We start from the raw sequence: 10,343 nt of genomic DNA on the forward strand, positions 1-10,343 counted from the left end.
CTTTTTCATCAAAGCCATTCTGACTGGGGTGACATGGAATCTTAAGATAGTCTTACTTTTCATTTCCCTGATAGCTAATGATATTGATCATCGTAAAAAACAAAAACAAAATCAAACAAAAAAACCCACCATTTTCACCCAATTGTGTTTCATCTTTTAAAAATTCTATTTAGTTATACAACCCAGTTTTAATTGTGCTTTTTTTCTGCGGATATTTAGGATTTTTTTTAGCTCTCTTTAAAATGAATTTATTTTTTTATTCATTTTACATACCAACCACAGTTCCCCTCCCTCCCCTCTTCCTGCTCTCCCCACCTCCCTCAACCCACTCACATCCATTCCTCAGAAAGGGTAAGACCTCCCATGGGGAGTTAACAAGGCCTGGTACAGTTCAGCTGAGGGAGGCTCAAGCACCTCTCCCCACCCCCAAACCCCCAAACCCCCACACCCCCCACACTCCCCATAGGTAATGAATGGACTTCAAATAGCAAGCTCAGCACCAGGGATAGATTCTGGTCCTACTGCCAGGGGTCTCACAAACAGACCAGGCTACAAAACTGTTTCCCACATGCAGAGGTCCTAGGTAGGTCCCATGCAGTCTCCCCATCAGTCTAGTGTCCCCAAAACTCCCACAAGTTCCAGCCATCTGTCTCTTTGGGTTTCCCTGTCATGACCTTGATCCTCCTTGCTCACATAATCCCTCTTTCCTCTCTTCAACTGGACACCCACAGCTTGGCCCAGTGCTTGGTCTCTGCTTCTGTTTCCTTTGGTTATTAGATGAAGGGTCACTTCATGCAATTGATGCAGGTGGTCTAGTTTTGCGAGTTTTTTTTGTGTGTTCTAAATACTAACCCCCTGTAAGATGTGTAACTGGTAAAGATTTTTTCCCATAAATTATGTTTTATTACTATATTAATTTATGTGATTATTATCTTCTTGTGATTTCTTTTATCAAAAATAGTATTACCTAGAATTTTGAAAAATTGACATTAAGTCAATTCTTTGGAAACATTTTCTATGGGTTTGTATTTATAAAATGTGTCTTGATTTCAAGAATTATCATGCATCCAGAATAATTGTTATGACTCCTTTCTTCTAGATCCCCCTTAAACTCAGGTTAATTATCTGCATGGTGCTTGTTCTGAGCAAATCTATGTTTTTGTTAACCTGTTAAATATATGATTATACAGGATAAACTATTTATTTCCTTTTATCTCTTCCCTGAGAATAAGACATAACAAAGAGAAAGAAGTACACAGATGTTTGTCCAATGAATGAAAGAATCTGATAATCCATGAAATTACAAACTGAGTCTTCAGGTGGCACAGCTGAGTAAATGTGGCATCTTAGTCACTACAGGCAATTCACTCTGAAAAGGTCATAAAAATTAATCTTTTCTTTTAATGCTTGGTATTTACATATGCAAAATGACTGTCTAGTGCAAGGGCTCACAACTTACTGACAAGCAGTGAAACCTGTCCCCAAGCCTGTTTTTTTTTTTTTGGTTGCATAAATAGCAACCATGTAATTGTGACTTGGTAATTTTTGAACTGATATTTATTAATTGTTACAACTTCCTGGTAGCTATCTTGTTATCACACTAAGCAAGTTACTCTTAATACTGAGATTCCATGTGTTTTTTTTAAAGGAAACGTACCTATCTACACTTACATACATGTACACACACATACCCATGTGTCAGTTGGGAGAAGAAACAAGGAGAGATTAAGGAAGAAGAAAGAAAGGGATAGATGGAAAGAGAGAAATAAAATTAGAGAAGCTATCCTTTTTTATTTGGTACTTCTTTACCAGTGCCTACAATAAAGAGGACATATAGCACCCATTTAATAAATATGGAGAGTTTAAATATTAATATAGTTCACATTTAGCCCAAATGAGTGAAGTTTCTTCTCTTGGGATAGACATATACTTACCTCTCTATTCTTCAAACTTTATTTTTTGCCATAGATTCTATCAGGTAAAAGTGCAAGTGAAGATCCCAATACCAAAGCTCTGTGATAATGGCTTCCCAAATTATCAGTGAACAGAAGCATTGTCCTTGACATTTGGGTTGTGAACTTAACTTTTACTGGCTAAGCTACCTCTCCAATCAGATGGTTTTAGAAACTATTTGAAGGTTAGTCCTCATTTTTGTTTTCAGATATAGACACTGAAAAATTCTCGTTTTTTTAAAGAACTTGTCTTTGAACCTATCAGTTCTCTGTGTCCAGTCATGATGGCATGGTGTCATTCCTAACTGCATCACTAGGAAATGTTCACTATATCAGAGTTGTGACTCCTAGAAGTTACAATCCTGTGAGTGAAATGGATGTTTGACTTACTTCTCAGTTGTCGTATGCATGTGGGTACTGTTAGCTAATCCCAAGATTAAGATACAACCACCTAAGCATATCCTGTACTATTCAGGAAAACTCACTTTCTATTTCATAAAAGTCCACTGCTACATGGCTATTGTGTTGAAAGGTAGCTTTTAATTTTTATTGGAATTTTGAAGCAATTAATTTCCTCCACTAAACAGTTACATTGCTTACGTTATCTTAGTAGCAATTTATTCAGTACAAAATCATTCCCATTACCCTTCCAAGTGGTATGTTGTACTTTGAACATTATAGTACTCAAACTATTAAAGAATACATTAAAGATGAGTTGTTAATAGAAAATTATACTTCTTATTATGGTTTTCCTAAGGAAAAAATCTGATTAAAGTATATAAATTATGCATATTTTTTCTTTCATATCACAAGTAAAAAATAATTAAAATTTCAATCTCATTTTATCCCTCTGATTTGATCTACAAGGTTGAGTTAAGAGGCACTTTAGCCACATGCTGTATTTGTTAAAAATCAAATAGCCTAGTGATTTCACTTGTGGAATATCCAGGATTAGTCAAAATAATTAGGAAATGGGAAATCGTTTCCTTTTAGCTTAGATACATTATTGTGCTTTATCATCCAAAAATGACTTGTGTACCATTCCTTTCTCTCACTTCCTTGAACCTCTGTTAGCTGTTTTCTTACAGAATCATAATCGTGTATGGTACTCATCCTAGCAGCCACACCAGTGAGAACATGAAAACATCTTCAACTCTGTGGTCCTTCATCCACAATAGTCATAGCATGTGACTCTCTGCCTCCCAATATATGGCTTTATGAATGAGCGGGGTGGCATATTTGGTCACTGCACACTTTCATCCATCTGGTCAACCCTCTTCTTTGAATGTCTGCAATGTGTCAGCATTTTGAGTCCTTGAGGACACTGGGGGAAATAAAAGCCTGTATTTCATGGGATTTATATTTTTAAGGAAAGATGGAAGTTAATAGATGAATTGATAATTAAGATCTCAGGGAGTGAAAAGTGCTATGTGGTAAAATAAAGTCAAGTAAAGTAAAAAAGAAAAATGAGGGAAAAAAAGCGCTCTAGATCCAACACATGATTTTATCCAAAGGCTCTTTGTCACATGACACAGAAACTGTGACTTAAAGATGGTATGAAGTAAACCAGAATAGTCAAAAATTACTTAACAACTGTAATTACTATTTGTCCTAAGAAACAAGAATAATAAAAAAAAAAATGATCTGGGATCTATCCTGCCTGCTCATCTTTCCTGGGAACACAAGGATCTGCATGTCTTAAGTGACAAAGAGCAAGAAACTTGATTCAAATGATGTATCCATTTAACTGGAGATTCCAGACTGATCTCACCTGTTCATCAGTGATGATGGCACTTAAAAATAGTGAATGCTTGGGCACAACTACACATTATTCTATTTTCTCAGCTTTGGGTGGCATACAGACTGCATTAAGTCTCATTCACTTCAGTTTTACAATACGAGAGAATATCCTCCAAACTTATTTTGAAAGTTGTTCCTAAATATAGTATAATAAAATGCAACAGTGTTTATATTGATGTCTTCCTTACGCCCTTAATAGATCTATAATTAACTTTGGATAATATGTAGCACAAAATACTGAAACTGATTTTATTTATATTTTATATTTAAAAATCTATACATATGTGCTAACACAGGGTATGGCTGACAAGCAATGTTAAGAAGAATTCATTCTACTCAAGGGATTCATCTAGTCTCTGACATGTTCAATATGTAAAATCTGGTATAAGGATTATTTGTTTAAGTATGTCGAGAACTTTTTATATGAGGGAAGCAAACCATTTCAGATGCAAATTTAAGGACATCAAAATTTAAAATATAGTCTAAATATTTGGTAAAATTTAGCTAAGATTTAAAAAGGAAATAAAGATTCAGTTTCTCTAAGAGCAGTCATTAAAATCATTAGCCTGTAAACTAGGGTTATACAACAAATGTTAAGCCTATTAAAAGTGTGATTTAAGCAAATAATAGCTTCAATAAATTTAATTTTTAGTATAAAGTAAAACTCTCTGCCTCCAAATAATCTTTGCTGTGCAAAAATTATGCCAAGAGGATATCTGAAAAACTGGGAGATGGAGGATCACTCATGAAGGGAAAGGTGAAGTAAGAGCAAAAACCTGTTGTAAAAATGGGTCTGAGGTCTTTGGCCAATCATGACTCCTAGAATCCTATGCCCTATTTCTCCTTGACTATAGGCTAAGCCAAGGAGAGAAGAAGCCAGAGTCTAAAGCTGATAAAGTTTAGAAATGTAGCTCTGGCATTCCCTGCTTTTATTCTTACTTCCTTTTATGTAGGATAATAAGTGCACCTCTTTTTTTAAAGGCATTTTGAGTTCATGGTTGTTTGTTGCTTGCAGGAAACAGATACCAGGCAATGTGGGCTCCTTTTTATATTCTTTTAATCTTCAAATTTACAAACAATGAGCAGGCAATCTTGCAGGTGCTGTGCCAGGGGACTTTATTTTTCAAGTAGATTTGCTTTCTCGTCTTCTCATATAATAACTTCAAAATATTTGCCACTTCACATGAAACTCATCTCCCACTCTGAGCTTCAGCAGTTAGTCCCATGGGAAAAATCTTTATTCTCAGGTTACTGAGAAGGAGAACAACCCCCAGACACTGGATATGAGGTGTTCCAGGGCCAAACACACTGCTACTTCCCTTACAAAGCTCGGCTATTACTGGTCTTGAACATAAAACTGTAGGCTGGATGGGATACTAAATTAATACATTAAAGAACATGACCCTGTAAGAAGATTTGGGGCAAGCCAGTTGGAAATAATTTGGTGAAACAGTTTTCTACAGGGAGACCTTCTGAAAAACAAGTCCCATTATAACATCTCATTTACTCAAAAGTTTAGCCTCAATTTGGAAGAGCTAGCTGCGTGTGTGGAGTTTCAAGAAGGGTACTCATTTAATAGCTGAGTATTGGAATTTAGTTAATCATGCCTAAATATTTGGGGAGTAAAGTGTATATGTAATTATGAGAATGATACCTTCTGAATAATATCCTGGTGAATGATACATATGGAGATACTAAACAAGGACAAAACTGAGTTGCTCTTGACAAGCTTCATAAACAATTTATAACTTCACTATGCACTCAGACAAATTCTGATATCATTATGTCTAAACTAATACAAAGAAAATACAACCATGCATTATACAAACATGATATCAGAAATGGAGGCACAGCAGTTCAATGAGCTAAATTAGAAAGGTGGGGGAAAGAGCTGGTAAAATGGTTTAATCTGTAAAATGTTGCCCTGCAGACAAAAGCCTAAGTGTAATTCCCAGAACTCACCTGCAAAAGCCAGACACAATGGCACCACATGCTATCCCAGAGTTAGGGAGGTAGGTATGGCTCACTGGCAAGCCTAGCTACCCTCTTTGGCATGTTCTAGGTCAGCATGAGACCCTGTTTCAAAAACAGAAGTGTAAAGGTAGATAGAACCTGAGGAACAATATTGGAAGCTTATCCTGACTTTCATGTCCATGGGCACTCCCCCATATAAGAACATGTGCTCATACACAGAGGAATAAATAGGGTGGGGAATCAAAGACAGTGATAACACAAAGAATCCCCTAAAGAAGAAATAGCAAGACATTAAAGGATTAAGGCAATTAAAAAAAAAAACAATTAACCTCATAGAAACTTTTATAAGAATGTATCTAATTATGATAATATAAAGTCCAAATGAAGTAAAGAATTCTATTACATCACACTATTGTACCTTTTAAAAAAAACACAGACACCACTATTTGAATCATTCATCCTCGATATAGCATAGTGAAAGACATGTTATTAAACATATAGTGAAATGAACTGTTCATTTTAAGGTAGAAGAATGCATTCTTTTACAGCTTTGTAGGAAATTTTACTCCCTCTCTTACATGATTTCTCTTGTGCTGTCATTTACCTTCATTAAATTTTGTCCTCATGAAAGAGAGAACTCCCTGTGAGATGGTGCCCTTAAAGGTTGATTCTCAGATTACAAGAGAAGACTCAACAGGGGAAAGAAAAAAAATGTGTTAATTAGGTTGCAAATTAATCAGCAAAAGAAGGTCCATAGCCTGCTGGTCTTTCCTGTTGGTGGAAGAGACAGACGGTTTCTGCACCTAAGCTTTTAGGATATTGATTTTATCCAAGCAAATAGATATTGGGAATTCAGTGTTTGGGACAGATGCATCAGAGATGTAGTAGCATACAAACCGTGAAAATCATCATGGAACTTTTTGTCCTGTAGGGGATACAAAAGATAAAATGGTATGCAAGCGATCTGCAATCCATAGTTGCTACAGTTATATATAGAGTATATTAAAGCATTGGGTGGGGCACAATCAGAAAATTGGACAAAATTGTTTTGTAGTCAAGACTTGAAAGAATATAATACAACCCTTGAGGAGTGGCGTGGAGAATCTCCAAGAAGACATTCCTGGAAGAGAGAAGGGTAGGTACAGGCTGGGATGACAGCACAGTTGTGGATTGCCTGCTTTGCACTCATGAGGCCCACAGTCAATCCCCAGCATGACCAGAGAAAGAAGAAAGAGGCTGGAGGTGAATCTTGCTCTGGCTTGGTAGGGGAGTATGTGCCTTCCATGTACCAGCCTGCACTGCATGAACCTGTGGGATGGGCATACATCCTACCACTCACAAAGTAGGAGGATCAGAAGAAGTTCAGGGGTGTGCTTGGCTGTAGAGCAAGTTCAGGCAAGACTTGGAAATACGAAACCTTGTCAAAACTACAAGGCAAACAAAACATGATGTGGGAAAGACTGTGGCAATCCAAGAACCAGCTGAAGGTTAGGAGTGGCTGGAGGGGTGATTGTGCAGCGGTGGGTGGGGGTGTGGCGACCGGTGGGATTGAAGAGCAGCAAGCATCCTTGTTTCTTAGGTTGGTCTCTCTTTCTGCCATGTGGTTCTGAGAAGAATCCTGCCCGGAAGTATTTCAGGAAATAATTTCTTAACAAAGCACTTAGCACAACCACAACCATGGAGCTAGTGCTCATAAATGCTGTCTTCTAATTGGTATTTCATTGAAATGGTGATCATTTAACTGGCTTGACACTGATTCTATGACAACAAGGAAACTCTAGGCTGTTAAATTCCTGTCTGCTTTATAGTTTTGCCTCCAGAGAGAATATGCTAGTGTGGGTGCTCCAAGTGGAGGCAGGCAGAGTTCACTGCCTCAATGCTCAGGAGCTAAAATGATTCTGAGTTCTCCTAAGAGAAACAGTTGTCTTTCGTTCACTTTCCTCGAGAATTGATTGTGCTGGCAAGAGTTCTGCCAGAGAAGATTCCCTGGGGATGGAGGTTTCACTCTGGGAAGCAGCCTGAGGCCAGCCAGCAGCTGTGTCTTTCTCTGTAATCCAAGGAGCATACAGCATTCTCAGGACCAACAGCTATGTGTTCATTTTAAATAAATGGGTTAATCCTCTCCATCCACTTTCACCTCACAGTGGCAGATCTGAGGTGTACAGAGACTGAGTAACAAACCCAGTTTTGAACCAAGAATATGTGGGATTCAGAAACAGGTTGCCTACTATCTCATATGTCATCTTGAAATTGCCGGAAACTTTGGGTCTTGTTTTCGACAAGGAGCCGGAATGATTTAAACATTCTTCTGAATACAAGGATCTTGGAATTCTGAATAACTAAAATGGAATGGGAGAATTAATATAACATTTGAGGGAGAAATTTCATGGGTCTACAAATTAATAGTGTGTATGCCCTATATGGACAGAGTCACCACTGTCCCATACAGCTTGTGTACAGGAAACTGAGGAGCTAGAAGGAAGAAAGAAAGACAAGCAGGCTCTGGACACTCCCACAGGTAGAAAAACCCAAGCACGTGGACATTTAATTAATATACATTTTTTTTTAAAGTGAAGTCATTTTATAAAAAGAAAATAGAATAAGCAATAATGAGACTGATGAAATTCCAAATGAGGGGAAAAACTTTTAAAAAAAAGTCTAGGTGCACATTCTAAAAATAACTATTAAGGTCTTTTCCTAATCTTCCTTTTTAAGTGCATTGCTAAGGCACATAGCCAAGCAAGTTTCTGAATTAGTACAGTGCCCCCCCCCACAAGATGCCACCATGGTTGTTTATGCTGGAGACTCCTGTCCTTTATCCCTTGGATCAGTGTTCTCTCTCTCTCTCTCTCTCTCTCTCTCTCTCTCTCTCTCTCTCTCTCTCTCTCTCTGTGTGTGTGTGTGTGTGTGTGTGTGTGTGTGTGTGTGTGTGCGCGCGCGCGCGCGCGCATTTTTGCTTTGACATGTTAAAGGACTCGAGGACTTTGCAGTCCAATCCCCTAGCGATATTCCATACTGTCATCTTAGGAGTAGACTGTGCTGCATCATAGAAAAGCCCCGTCATGAGTGCAGCGAGGTGGCAGAGGAAAGGGAGATGGAGCCTTTTGGGGGAAAAAAAAGTCATCTATTCCCTTTTCCTAAGAGCATTTTAATCTGATGTTTGAAGGCAGGCATGTTTGCCATGAAAAATGATACTTTAATGCCTATTAGACTAATGTGTTTTCTTGTTCTGGCTTAAAACAGGTGCAATTAATTTGTGATTATTTCATTTATACTGCTCTAATTGACGCATTTGACTAAGGTTTCAGAGTAGCATGGAAGAGCAGAATAGATGTACTTTAGGGGAAGCTCTCTGTTATATTCGTGTTGCGGGTGTGAGTTCATCAGGAAAACTATGAAAGCCACACGAGCAGTTCTCTGGAACAAACCCTGCATCTTTTGATGTGAGCTGACTGTCTCCCTATCCTCTGCAAAGGGAGAATATGTGATGTCATTTCCTTTCCTCTTGAATAATGAAAATATTGAATAGTGAGTCCATTAGAAATACCATAGCAGAAGAGGAAACAAATCATAGGATTCCAGTGTCAAGAAATTGAGGCTTAAACCCTCATCAAGTTGAGAAACATGTGGAGACATCTGCTGAAAGTAAGTAAGACACAACTGGACATATTTCATTAGATTTCAATATTTAATTCCATCTATTTTGGGCTAGGAGAGGAACAATTATTTGTGTTTTTAAACCAAATCTTCCTAATATTAGGAATGGAACTCTATTACTGTTTGTTTATTAGATTATCCCTTTTCTGAAAACAGCCTCTTGCAAAGTCCATTAAAAATAATCAGAGAATTAAATATATTTGTTTTGAATATTTGCAGTTTCTTCAAGGTAGCTCAGAACTCATAAAACAAACCTCAGTGTTCATTATCTTATTACTTTGAGCATTTAAAAATAATTATGGCAACTATTTAAAAGGTCTTAATTCTCTCCTCCTGGATCACTATCTCAAGAGTCTCTTGTTTTCCAGGGCAAACCAGGATATAATCCAGCAGGCATTTAGTTTAAACTATAGGCTGTTCTCGGAAGGTTATTTTTAAAACAGTGAAATAAAATGATCCTCTCTTTCCTTGTCATTCAAGACTTAGTTCACAAACCACAAGCCTAGTGGAAGCAAAATCAACTGAAGAGAAATAAATGCTACAAGAGAAGCTGTAGCTCATGTTCTGGCCATTTAGACGAGATTGAATGCCACCATTGATTTACATCGTGTACTGTAGTTAAGAGAGCAATTGCTACATCACACTTTATAGTATCTCTGGTAGTCCTGAAAGATGTTCTTTCTAAAACACCACTGTACACTAATAAGGTATTGGGTCTTTACTGGTTTGGGTGTATTTTACTTTTTATATGGTGCCTTTTATTTCTACCAAATGAAAACTTTCTTCCCCGAGTTCTAGCAATCCATATCAAACGGGATGATTTCACGGGCTCTAAAATGTTACATTTTAAATGTTGTTTAAGCCTTGGATTATCGCGTCACTGGAGGAGGTGTCAGGATTGAATAACATCAAGACTCTCTACCCTTAAAGAGATGACAGTGTCTTTGACTATAAGAACAG

The sequence above is a fragment of the Onychomys torridus genome, chromosome 20, assembly GCF_903995425.1.
Source record: "Onychomys torridus chromosome 20, mOncTor1.1, whole genome shotgun sequence".
NCBI lineage: Eukaryota > Metazoa > Chordata > Mammalia > Rodentia > Cricetidae > Onychomys > Onychomys torridus.